We start from the raw sequence: 12,500 nt of genomic DNA, 5'->3' as shown, positions 1-12,500 counted from the left end.
CGTTTTCTTTTTCTAGGGTTAAATGCACAGGTGGGATTCTTGACAGTATATTAAGTGACAGATTTGATGTTGTTTTGAACGATTTTGCTATCATTATTAATGGTAGTCTTTGAATTGCTCTCAGTTTTTTCATTATAATAACTTTACGTGTGTACCAAACAGGTGAAGCGTACGTTATCATTCTCTCTATTCCTCTTTTATAAATTAACTGTAGTGTATTCCTGCTAGTGCTCTTGTCATCTTTTATAGTCCTGCTTAATTTGTAAGTTACATCTGCCACTTTGTCTTTTAAGTACTGCAAGTGTGGTAAGAACGTTAATTTATTGTCGATAATGACTCCTAATATTTTCATCTCTTGCACCGATTTTATTTTTTCGGTACCTATCCTAATTTGTGGCTGATGGCTTGTGTATTGTTTTCCTACTATCATATAGTTAGATTTGTCGTTGTTAAATATAATTCCTTTTTCTTTCGACCATTCATCAATAGTTGCTATAGTTTTGTCGGCTTTTTCCTCTGCATCTTTCCTTGACTTGAATTTTATAACTATGACCACGTCGTCTGCGAAAGCTTGTATATGGGTATCACTAGGGAATTTTTTCCGGAGTAAATCTGATATTGTTATGTTCCAATAAAGTGGACTTAAAGGTGAGCCTTGCGGTGATCCAATCATTAGTGTTTTGCATATTTTGATATTATCTCTTTCATATATTATTTGTCTTTTCTTTAACATGTTGTCGGCTAATTTGATTAGGTTGTCATGACATTTATATTCCTTTAGTTTTTTAACCACTATAGATGGTTTTATTGAGTTGAAGGCGTTCTTGATATCTAATGAAATTATTAGACAGTTGATTTTGTCTATTTTAGCCTGTTGTATTCTTTTAGTTATTTCCTGTAGAGCCCTGGTTGTTGAGGTATTATGTGTAAATCCAAACTGGTTTTTTTGAAAGTGTTGATTTTTATATAAAAAGTGATAGAGCCTATCCTTCAATAGTTTTTCTAGAATTTTCCCTAGGATTGAATTAATAGCAATCGGACGGTACTTGTTTTCTTCTGTTTTACCGTCAGATTTTGTTTTCGGTATAAGAATCACTTTTGATTGTTTCCACCGTTCGGGAAAGTGGCCTTCTCTTAGGCATGCGTTGAATAGATTTAGGAAAAAAAGTTTATGCTTGTCATATATTGCTTGAATAAATGTGGTTTTCAAATTGTCAGGGCCTGGTGTTACATCTTTCCTAAGATTTTTTACAATATTAGTAATCTCTGCTTCTGTAAAAGAGAGGTCGTTGTTGGGTATGGTAGCATCTTCGTTAGTTGTTTTTTCGAGTATGTTTTCTCCTATTTCTTCTCTGATTTCGTTTAATTCTCCCTCTTGTACACTGTCTTCTATGACATCCCCTACCCAATTAGGGTATAAACTATCTAATAGGTACTCTACTGTTTCTTTTATTGACATGGTAAATTCTCCGTTCTCTTTCTTGATGCTGCTAAATACAACACTAGTTTTTATTTGATTTCTTGCTATTTTATATGGTAAATTGAATGGGTTTTTTGTTGTTTTGGTACATAATATTTTCCAGCTGTTGTTTTTAGCTTCTTCCAACATATTGTTATAAACGTCGTGTTCTTTATAGTATTCTTTTTTAAATTGTTGCCTTATATCACCTTTGGATCTTTGATATCTCCTTCTATATGCTCTAACTCTCTTCCTTTCTATTTCTAACTCGTTTGTCCACCACGGGTTAGTTTTTTGTTTTGGTGGTTGTTTTTTCTTTCTGTATCTGCTTTCCAGTTCTTCAATTTTTTCGTAGAGGGTGGTTACGACATTTTCAATATCATTAGCATTATTAATCTGGCTTTGTATTTCCGTAAACCATTGATCCTTCTGCAAATGTTCGATTATTTTTGTTTGACCTTTTAATGTTATACCATAACTTTCCAACGGTTCTACGTTTTTTATTACTATTTTAATATACCGATGATCGCTATTATTATGATTTTTTAGAACTTCCCATTGTGCTATGTTTGTATATAGATTGTCGTTCGTTATACTAAGATCAATCCAGCCTTTTGCTCTTTCTGTTCTAAATGTAGGTGGCGAGTCTTTTTCATTGAGGATTACTAAGTTGTGTTTTATTATGAACTCTAAAATTACTTCCCCTTTTTCGTCATTAGCTTGGCTGCCCCACATTTTGTTTTTTGCATTGAAGTCTCCTGTAATTAGAATTTCTGTAAAGGTAATGGTATTTATTACCTTCTCTATCTTCGATAATGCTTGACCTACATTTTCGTGGGGGGGACAGTAACAGTTAATAATGAGCAGTTCTCTGGTTCCTTTCGCAACTTTTGCTGCTATTATTTTCTGTTCGATTACTATGGGGAATATGCTTATGTCCTCTTTATGTATAATTATTGCCGTTTTAGGTTCTTTCTCGAATGCGACTATTTTGTTTTTTATTGGAAATCCTATTACCTTGTTATTTAGAGCGTATGGCTCCTGGACGATTGATATGTCTATTTGCTCTTCTTGTTGAAAATTGTTTAGCGACTGATTCGCTTTGTAGGCTCTCGCTAGATTAACCTGGATTATTTGCATTTCAGTAACGTTAGCCATTGTTATAATGTTGTAAATGGTGTTGTTCTGTCTTAGGTCAAGCGGGCTAGAAGTCTTCGCTTCTCAAGTTCGAGTTTATCCCGGTAAACCGGGCATTCCCACGACATCATAGAATGATCTCTTTCTTCTTCTGTTCCTTCCAGTTCGCATACTCTGCAATAGGGATCATTCTCGCATTCGCTCTGGTGGTGACCCTCCTGTCCACAGTTCACGCAGTGTCTTGCTGCTTGACAATCAGCAGAACTGTGTCCGTGTTTTGCACACCTTGTGCATCTCGGCATGTAGACGTGGTCAAAGATGGGGCATCTGCTCCATGCGACATTAAGGAAGTTCTTGCCCTTGACTGCAGTGAATCCCCTCCTGTTTAAGCCTAGCACAATTGTATCTCCTTGCCGGCCTTTCCATCTTTTTTTCACAAGTATGTCCTCAGGGTTGCATTGAAGGTGGTTTTGTTCGATTATCTTCTCTTCCAGTCCGTTAGTTTCCATATCTTCATCGATGCCAATTACCTTGATGTGGTATCTGATTTCTTTGGGTGTTCTGATGTGGAGGTTCCTCATTTCGGCTTTCCTTTGGATATGCTCTTGTAGTTTAGCGGACGCTTCTTTGGAGGTTGTCGTGAGAACGACTCCCTCCCTACCTGTTCTCATGGTTGCGTCTCGTATGCCCAACTGAAGTGGGTCAATGTTCTTTTTGATCAGTGTTTCGACCTCCTTTTTCTTCATGTTGTCTGAGGTGACAACTAGTGCGTAGGAGGGTTTGGCTGTTGCCTCTTTTTCTATGTCTTCCTGGGCTGGTTCGTGGTTCTCGGTTTTCTTTTCTACTTCCACTCTTTTCTCTAGTTCCTTTATTCTTCCTTCTTGGTATGAGATTTCTTGCCCCTGTTCGATTATGATGTTCTTGATCTTCGAATGCTCGGATAGGATTGAGTCGATTTGTTTCAACACTTCTTCATTTCCACCGCTAATTGTGGAAATTTTGATGAGGGCTTTCATGATGGCCCTATCTGCTTTTCCCAGCTTGGATAGGACCAAGTGTCTCTCTCCTTTCTTTGTTTCGTGCGGTGGTTGTATTTGCACGTCATCCAATTTTGGGATCTGGCTTTGTTCCTTGATCTGCTCGGTTTCTTTGGGGTCGTCATTTTCCTCTTCGTGTTCGTCTTCGTCCCAGGAATCTTTAACATCTGTTTCGTTTCCTCTTGTGAAGTTGTCTTCAGGTGACTTTCGGTGTCTTCCTTCCTTATCTTCAAAGTCGTACCATGGGACTTCGTCACTGAGGATTTGGTCCTTCTCATTAGTCTTCACATTTTCTCTTGTCTGTGACATGAGTTCTTGCTTGCTTTCTTTTCCTTTCAGTTTCTTCTTTGTTTTCTCTTTCTTCTGTTCGTCGGAAGCTGCTTGAGGGTTGCGCTGTCTTGGTTCGGTACCAGACATTGGTGGTCTCCCTTTGGCTCCTGATGTTGATGGTGTGCTTGTTCGTGACACCGTCTCGCCTTCTTCAGGGGCTCTTTGGGTTTGCCGCACCTTGAAATCGTCCCGTGTAGCCTGTGCTACTGTCTTTTTACTTTTGAGAGATTGCATTTCTTTTCTCTGGTTATTCCGCCGTTTTTGGCTTAGAAGTGCTTTTGTGTTGGCAACCTTGTGCTTTTAGCTTACTTGAAGCTTGTCCTTGGCACCACACGTCTTTTCACCAATTTTTGGGAAAAAGTTCGCACTTTAGCCAAATTTAGCGGAATATAGTCGCCTTGTCAGGCCACCATGGGCAAGTTTTCAACCTTGACAGAAATGGCGTATTTTTTTTCGGCGTTCCACTTCAAGTAGCGACTTCGCGCTTTTTCCTATCACTATCTACACATTTTTCTGATTCATTTGGTACCAAAACCGTGATTCTAGGCCCGAAACTTGCGAAGTTATGTCGGTTTTCACTTGGAAGTTCCGAAATCCAAAATGGCGGCGCCCATGTTCTGGCGGGAGACCATGCCCGCCTAGGGTCGAAAAACTGCTTTTTTCTTCAAACTTCTGCAATCTCTTGCGACGAAACTTGTTGATTCGCACTCGCGTTCACTCAAGGAGTCTCCAGACACCGGAATTCCGTTTGTAGGCTCCTTATTTGTTGATATTCGGCGATCGTGGCCGTAATGGCCGCCGTGGGGCCTTGTTTACAACAAGAAATCACAGATTTTTGCTGTTTCTTGGCCGATTTCGATGCGGTTTTCGGTGTCTGCAGGTTCTCGGAGTGTTTAGATAAGAGGAGTGTCAAAGGGTTTGCATGTACTCACTCTTTTGATGGGTGAAATCCGGAAAAAACCCGCTGCCTTGAAAACGGCCGGCCCGAGCCCCTCGGCGGCGATGATGATAGTAGTAGATAGGGACATAAAAATTGTGTTGGGCAGTAAGAATTAATCAGAAATGAAATAATTAAAACAAGAAACTAAGCCCTGCCTGCTGCACCTAAGTATTGCAGGCTGCCGAATTAGAAAAATAAATGAAAATGACGTGGTCAAATAAATTTTGTAAAGAAGAAAAAAATGGGGGGGAGTCTACCACCAGGGGAACCACGGCCAAGGGAGCGGACGGCTGCGGGATTTATTATTCTTAAATACGGTACATGGTGCAATATTGTTTGTCTTGACTTACAATAATCTTCTTTTCCTTGATGTTGCATGCATATTTATACAATATTTATTAGACTTGTCTTTTCTTGACGTACAATGTTTTTTTTTTTTTTTCTTGCTGATATCTTGTCTTTCCGGTTGTCATCTGTTGTCTTGTGTTGCCGATGTCTTCGTCTTCTTGCTTCTGGTATCTTCTTTCCAGACTGGAATGTAATGTTTTTTTTTTTTTTCTCTTATTTCTACCGGCTTCCGCAGCCTACAGAGGTTCAGATTAGTTTATCTGCTTAGCTGAATGACACGATTGTAGGTCTTAGAAATATTCCTTCTCGCTCTTTTCCTTTATTCGAGTCTGTAATCAATTTTTCAGCTCGTCTTCATTTTTTACAAAGTGTTTAGTTCGTTTTTCTTTCTTTTACATGATACTTTTGTACATGTATATATATCACATACCCGATCGCAAATATATATGTTTACACCTTCATGCATGTGAATGTGCGTACCCTTTATACACCCTAACATATGAGTGTGGTATGTTTCTTCCTATTTCTTACTTATTGATTTCCTCAGTTATTTATTAATGGCCTAATAGTTTAAGTTTTATGGTCTGCATTACGATTCTATAGGGATTGAGAAGAGCAGATTCCGGAGGAGATTGAATTGATTCTTCTAACTCCATGGAATGGGGTTGAAACTACGGGAAAAGATTAGTTCTGGCTTGGTTTGACATCCCTGCCATCAGTATCACAGACCTTTGAAGAAAGGCAGTTCGAGTATCTGGGTTCAGTTCTGACATTGTCCGACCTATTTATATAGGATGATTATTTTTTTTTTGTTTTCCTGTGAGCCTCTCATTACTCAGGTGGTAGCCGAAGCCGTCATACCCTTTCATTCGAGGACTCAACAGTTGGTAAATCTGACTTCGGTGGTAACCAACACCGTCATACCGAATAGGGCAGTTGATGTTTATCTGCTTCGGTGCTAGTGCTGATCGTCATACCGATTACGTCAGATGTGTTTTTGGGTTTTTTTTTTTCAAATTTTCATATGATGTGTTCGATTCCTGTTTTATACCTTTACTTCGGTGGTGGCCGCGGCCGTCTTACCGTTTCAAGGTATCGTTTTTGTTGGATTGTTCGGTGGTAGCCAAGCCGTCATACCGGGTTGGGGAAAAGTCGTTGATTTTATTCCTCGGTGATAGCTTGACCGTCTTACCGAAGGTGTCAGTGAATATTTCGTTTTTCGAAACTGCCAGACGATTGGTCTGCTATATGATAGCTTGATGGGATGGGATGATGGTTTATATTGAGCTGAGAATAAGTCCTTTTGGACTGTTGTTGGGTTAAGGTCTAATGCCTACGTAAGGCCTTTTAGTTGTTTATTTCTTGATTTTTTTTTTCTTTTCTCCATCCGTGGTGTTGTTTTATTTATTTATTTATTTAATGACTTTCGACAAACTAAACAAACAATTGTTGTTGTTTTTTTTTTAGATTTTATAATTTACTTCTTCCACCATCTCCTCCAAAATCGCAATCGCCTCCCCATCCCTTAGAATTTCGACTTTTTTCTTACTATATCCATGCCCAAATTTCATTTTTAACTTATCGCGGTACTTTCTAGTTATTTCACATTTTTCTAAATAATGTTCGAAAGAGTCGGCTTCTTCTCCGCAAATACATATCTTATTTTGCCTAATTCCGAACCTCTGCAGGTAGTGTGGAAATCGGCCATGACCTGTCATGAATTGAGAACTATTGTGATTGGCCAAAAATAAGGTTGGAATTTCAGTGATGTTTTTAATCCAATCTTTGATATAACTTTTTTGATAATTGGATTCTTGACTCCATTGACCATTCCATTTAACATATACTTGTTTGTTTAACTGAGAACTAATGAATTTTTTGGAAATGGGTAAATCTATTTTTTCCCCGTGCCGAATGGCTTTTTTGGCTAGGTCATCTGCATATTCATTACCCATGTTCCCACTATGCCCTTTTATGAATGTTAATATTATTTTATGATCCTTGTTTACTTCACCAATTTTTTCCTTTATATTCTGTATATATGGGTTTAAGTTATCCGAATTATTAATTCCTTGTAATGTTGAAAGGCTATCTGTAATAATTTGGTAACTTTCTTTATCTTGTTGTTCTGCTATATATTCTAGTGCCTTGGTTATTGCTATAGCTTCAGCTTCGAAGTTGTTGTTATGATTACCTAATGCATACTGTTTTGTTGTAATTATGTCTGAAAAGTTTTTAAAAACTATGAATGCTGCTCCTGGGTTGGTCGTATCACACGATCCGTCTGTAAAAATGTTATAAGTAGCAGTCAAGTCTATTTTTGTACTGAAGGAAAATTTTACTTTATTCGCCGGATGAATTTGCCACTTGTCTTCGATAGTTATTATTTTCTCGTTTGTGAACGTTTCATTGTTCCAAGTAAATGGTTTCTCTCTATGTAAAATGTTAAACATTTCATTTTCTTTCTCTATTGTCAAATTAACTGGAGGTATATTTGCTAACACATTTAATGCACTGTTTGCGACTGTTTTATATGCTTTTGTTATGGCTAATAAAGGTTTTCTTTGAATGGATCTTAGTTTTTTTACAATTAATGAGATGTTTCTATACCATATTGGGGAAGCATAGGTTATTATACGTTCTATTCCCCTTTTGTAAATATCTCTCATTTGTTTACCTTTAATTCCTTTATTTTTGCCGGTAAACCTATTCAGATTATAAGTGAGAGTCATGACTTTTTCTTTTATGTATTCTAGGTGTTGGATGAAAGTGAAGCTTTCATCGAAGATTACCCCTAAAATTTTTATTTTGTTTACTAATTGAATTTTCTCTCCCCCTAATTTCAATATTGGAGGGCTTTTCTTGTATTTTCCTTTTAAAATTATAAATTGCGATTTTGCCGGGTTAAACTCAATGTTCTTTGCTTTTCCCCAATTTTCTACTATTTGCAGAGTTTTATTGGCTGTCTCCTGAAGTTTTCTTTTAGAATCCCCTTTTATTATTATTGTAATATCATCTGCGAACGCTTGTAAGTAAGCGTTTTCGGGAAGTTTCTTAATTAATAGATCGGATATCATAAGTGTCCATAATAGCGGGCTTAAAGGTGATCCTTGTGGAGAGCCCTGTTTAATCTTATATTTTATTTCTACTTCTCCGTTTTTGTATATTATGAATCTTTCCCTCATGATTGCTTCCAGTAAATCCACCAAATTATCTGGACATTTATGTTGAGTTAAAAATTCTAATATAATTTTTATGTTTATGGAATTAAATGCATTTTTGATGTCTAATGAAATTAATATTACTGCTTGCTTATCTAATAATGCTTGCGTTACCTTCTTTTTTATACTCTCTAATGCATGAGTAGTGGATGTTAAGTGTTTAAATCCATATTGATTTCTTAATAGTAGTTTCTCCTTATTCAAATAAAAATATATTCTATCCTTTAGGAGCTTTTCTAAAACTTTACCAAAGATCGAATTTATAGCGATTGGTCTGAAATCTCCAGGTTTTTCAAGACTTTTCTTTTTCGGGATTAATATTATTTTTGACTCTCTCCATTTTTTAGGAAAGTATCCCAACTTTAAACAACTGTTAAAGAGGGCCTGGAAAAATTCTTTGTGTTTCTTATACAATATTTGTATAGTCTCTGTTCTTAGCCCGTCTGGGCCTACTGCTATATCTTTTCTTAATTTATATACAGCCGAATCAATTTCCTGTTCCGTAAATGGAACATCATCTATTTCCTGTTGGTTTTTGTTTAGTCCTTCTTTCAAACTTCCTTTTTCATTTTCGACTCCTATCTCGGAGATTGTGTATAATTTTTGCAAAATATATTCTACAGTCTCTTTTAACGTTTTTGTTGACGAATTATCCTCTTTTTGTATGCTACTTATTATTATTGGGGTTTTCAGCTGATCTCTAGACAACTTATATGCTAAATTAAAAGGATTTTTTGTTACTTTGGATATAAAATCATCCCAATTTTTGCTCTTTGCCTTAGCCAAATTTTCCACGTACGAATCGTGTTCTCTATAATACTGATTTTTGTATATGTCTCTTAACTCTCCTCTACATTTTTTATATCTCCTTTTCATAGCCTTGACTTTTTTCCTTTGTATTTCTAACTCTACGGTCCACCATATTTTGCCTGGCTTTTTCTCTTTCGTGAATCTCTTTTGATATTTTTTGAATAGTTCCTCTAATGTATTGTATAATTTATTCACAATATTTTCAATGTCTTCTGAAGAATTAAGGTTCCTTGTCTCTTTCTCCCAATCGATTTTTAGGAGTTCTTCTAGCGCTTTTCTTTCTCCTTCCTTTGTTGTTTTAAATATTGGAGCACATTTTGTTTCCCATAGTTGAATTTTTATGTATCTATGGTCGCTTCCAGTTGAATCTTCAGTTACTTTCCATTTTTTTATTTCTGTGAACATACTTGCAGAAACTATTGTTACGTCTATCCAACTTTTACCTCTGTTACAATCGAAAGTTGGTTCACTATTTCTATTATTTAATATTATTAGGTCATTTTTAATTATAAATTCCAATAGTTCCTCTCCTCTATTATCTGTAATGTTCCCTCCCCATGTAGTATTCTTTGAATTAAAATCTCCTGTAATTATTACATTCCTCGTTTGTGCTGTTTGCATTATTTCTTCAATCCTAGCTAAAAGATACTGTATATTTTCTTTGGGAGGGAAATAACAATTTATAATTAAGGTGTCCTTACTATTTAAGTTAGTTCTAAATGCCACTATTTTGTCATCTAAGATTAGAGGGAACACTGGAATTTTTTCTGTATGTATTATAGCTGCGGCTTTCGGGTTATCTTTTGAAGCTAATATCTTATGTTTCATTGGGAAACCAATAATTTTTCCTTTTAGGTTGTATGGCTCTTGAACTAATGAGATATGATGAGATTTATCTTTTTGATATTGACTTAAAGATTGATTTGCTTTAAATGCTCTTGCTAAATTAATTTGAATTATTTTAAATTTTTCTTTACCTAAAGATGTCTTTATGGATGCCATTTTTGGTTTTTTTTTTTCAAACAACAATACTTAAACAGAAATAGATACAATAAAGTTTTTAACAGTACTTACTGTTTTGTCTTCCTGAAAGCAGTTTACTCCTGCAAACCGGTCTTACTTGGTTGTTCAGCACGAGTCCCATTGGGACTCCAATCGAGAACGCCACTCTTTTGCTGTTGGACACTCGTTGTCCTCCATTGAGTGCGAGTAATCCTCCTTGCCCTCTCTATGGCATGCCGGACAAAATTGCTCTTCCGACCGGCACTGCTCTGGGGGGTGATTTCTTGCACAATAGATGCAGCATCGGACGCTGCTCCTGCAGTATTTTTCGGGGTGTCCAAATCTTGCGCAAAATCTACAGATTGCTGGATGATTGTTATCATACAGGGCTACTTTAAGCCATCCAATGTTCAGAGAATCCTTGTTTCTTAGTTGTTTCCAAATATTGGCAGTCGTCTTGATCACTGTGATGTTATTTTTCTTCCTGTTAACATATTGAGCTGTCACCTCGATTTCGGAGGGACTTCCTGTAAGTTGGTTTTGGGCCATTATTTTTTGTGGAATGTCTTGTTTTTCCATTCCCTGATCGATTCCTACTATCTTGAAGGAAGGTTTTTTGGGACTAGCGACTTGAATTTCGATCTTCGAGGCTTCGGGAAGACGTTTGATCTCTGCCTGGACGTCCTCCATTGCTTTTTTGTTGGTTGAAGTAATTCGAACCCGAGGGCCCTGCGTTTTAATTTGGGCATTTGTGAGTTTGAAAGTAGCTGGATCAATATTTTTTGTCACTGTCTCCATTATTTGTTTTGGAGTTAGTGCTTCATCTGTGCTTGACAGCAAGATGGATGACTCTCTTTCAGTGTCAGTCGTTCGGGTCCCTTCAGCTGGGTGATGTTTCCCTACCACCTGTGAGTAGGTAGGCTTACCCGAATGCTGGTGGGTTGTATCCTTCAGTAGTTGAAGTTGCGCGGTGAGTGCCTCTTTTTGCAATGCAAAGTCAAAAAGAAGTGTTTTCACTTCTTGAAACGCTTTCATTAGTTCTGCACATGTTGCAGATTTCGCTCCCTCACTTTGTGCATTCATTAGAGCCTTGTAAAAAGCTGTCTCATTGACATGAATGTCGTTTGTTACTTGACTGGTTTTCCTTGTCGGAACCTCATCGCCATCGCGGTCTGCGTGAGTGCTACTTCTTTGTTTAGTCGGGCTTTGCGGAGCTTCAGAAACATCGTGTTCATCTTCATTCGTTACGGTGCTGTCGGAAGTTTCCTCATCCGAGTCCAAATGAAGTGGGCCCAGTTTTTTCTCTTTCTTATAATGATGTTTCCCCGCATATAATGGTTGGTCGTCTTCGCCCTCGGTGGGGTCATCGGTAGAATCCCAGTCTACATGTTCACTCCATGGATCTTGTGGTTCGTTGGAACTGGGTCGAAATGATTCAGGGGATTTCTGTTTGGCATCTTTAAGGAACTGTGCTTTGTTCAGCGTTTTCTTAGTGCTTGACGACGATCCCGAGTTGCGTGGATCTTCCTTGTTATTGGAGAATTGAGCATCTCCGTTGTTCTTCCCTTGAGGCTTGGGCAACTGCGAAGTCTTTGTTTTGGTTGATTTCCCAATCTTCTTCATTTTGGGGCTGATTTACTAAGCCACTGTCTCGGATTACTTGACTTCTGTGTTGTTGAAGAGTGGTTCTTTTATTTCCTATTGCCCCTTTGAAAAATGCTGATGCTTCACTGCAAAGCTTTTTAGTCACGTGTTCTTACATCATGTGGTTTGTCTTTGACGCATGTGAACCCATAGGAATGTTCACAATTGCCCCTTTGCAAAACCGAGATGCTTCCCCGCAATGCCCAAAGTTGTCCATATACGGAGAAGTCTCTTGAATATTGGTTGTCCTTGCTCTGGTGCCTTTTGCCCCTTTGCAAACTGTGAATGCCTACCGCATGGCTCGGGGTTGTCCGTATCCTATAGGCATTCAGGGTCTACTTGTCCACACTCTTAGTAGACTGTGACTCCAAACATGGCAGCCCCCATAGACAAAGGGTGAAAAACACTCAATTTCGCATGCAAATTCGAGCACTTCTACACAGAATACATGCAAACTAATGGTTGTGAATTGTTCCTCGGAGTCTGCTGAATACGTTCATACAAGTATTTTTCCTCTATTGCTCTTGATAAGGGCAGATGGGAAAGGATTATTTTGTCAAAAATAAGGTACT

General features: G+C 37.6%; 1 pseudogene; it reads right to left on the bottom strand.

Annotated features, from left to right (window-relative positions):
- Nucleotides 1-12,486: 12,486 nt before the first annotated feature.
- LOC139051135 (large subunit ribosomal RNA) overlaps nt 12,487-12,500 on the bottom strand; it is a 3,227-nt pseudogene continuing 3,213 nt past the window's right edge.

The sequence above is a fragment of the Dermacentor albipictus genome, chromosome 10 (genome assembly GCF_038994185.2).
Source record: "Dermacentor albipictus isolate Rhodes 1998 colony chromosome 10, USDA_Dalb.pri_finalv2, whole genome shotgun sequence".
In the NCBI taxonomy this organism is placed as follows: Eukaryota; Metazoa; Arthropoda; class Arachnida; order Ixodida; family Ixodidae; genus Dermacentor; species Dermacentor albipictus.
The sequence above is the reverse complement of the archived record's forward strand: the minus strand, read 5'-3'. Positions and strand labels throughout refer to the sequence as shown.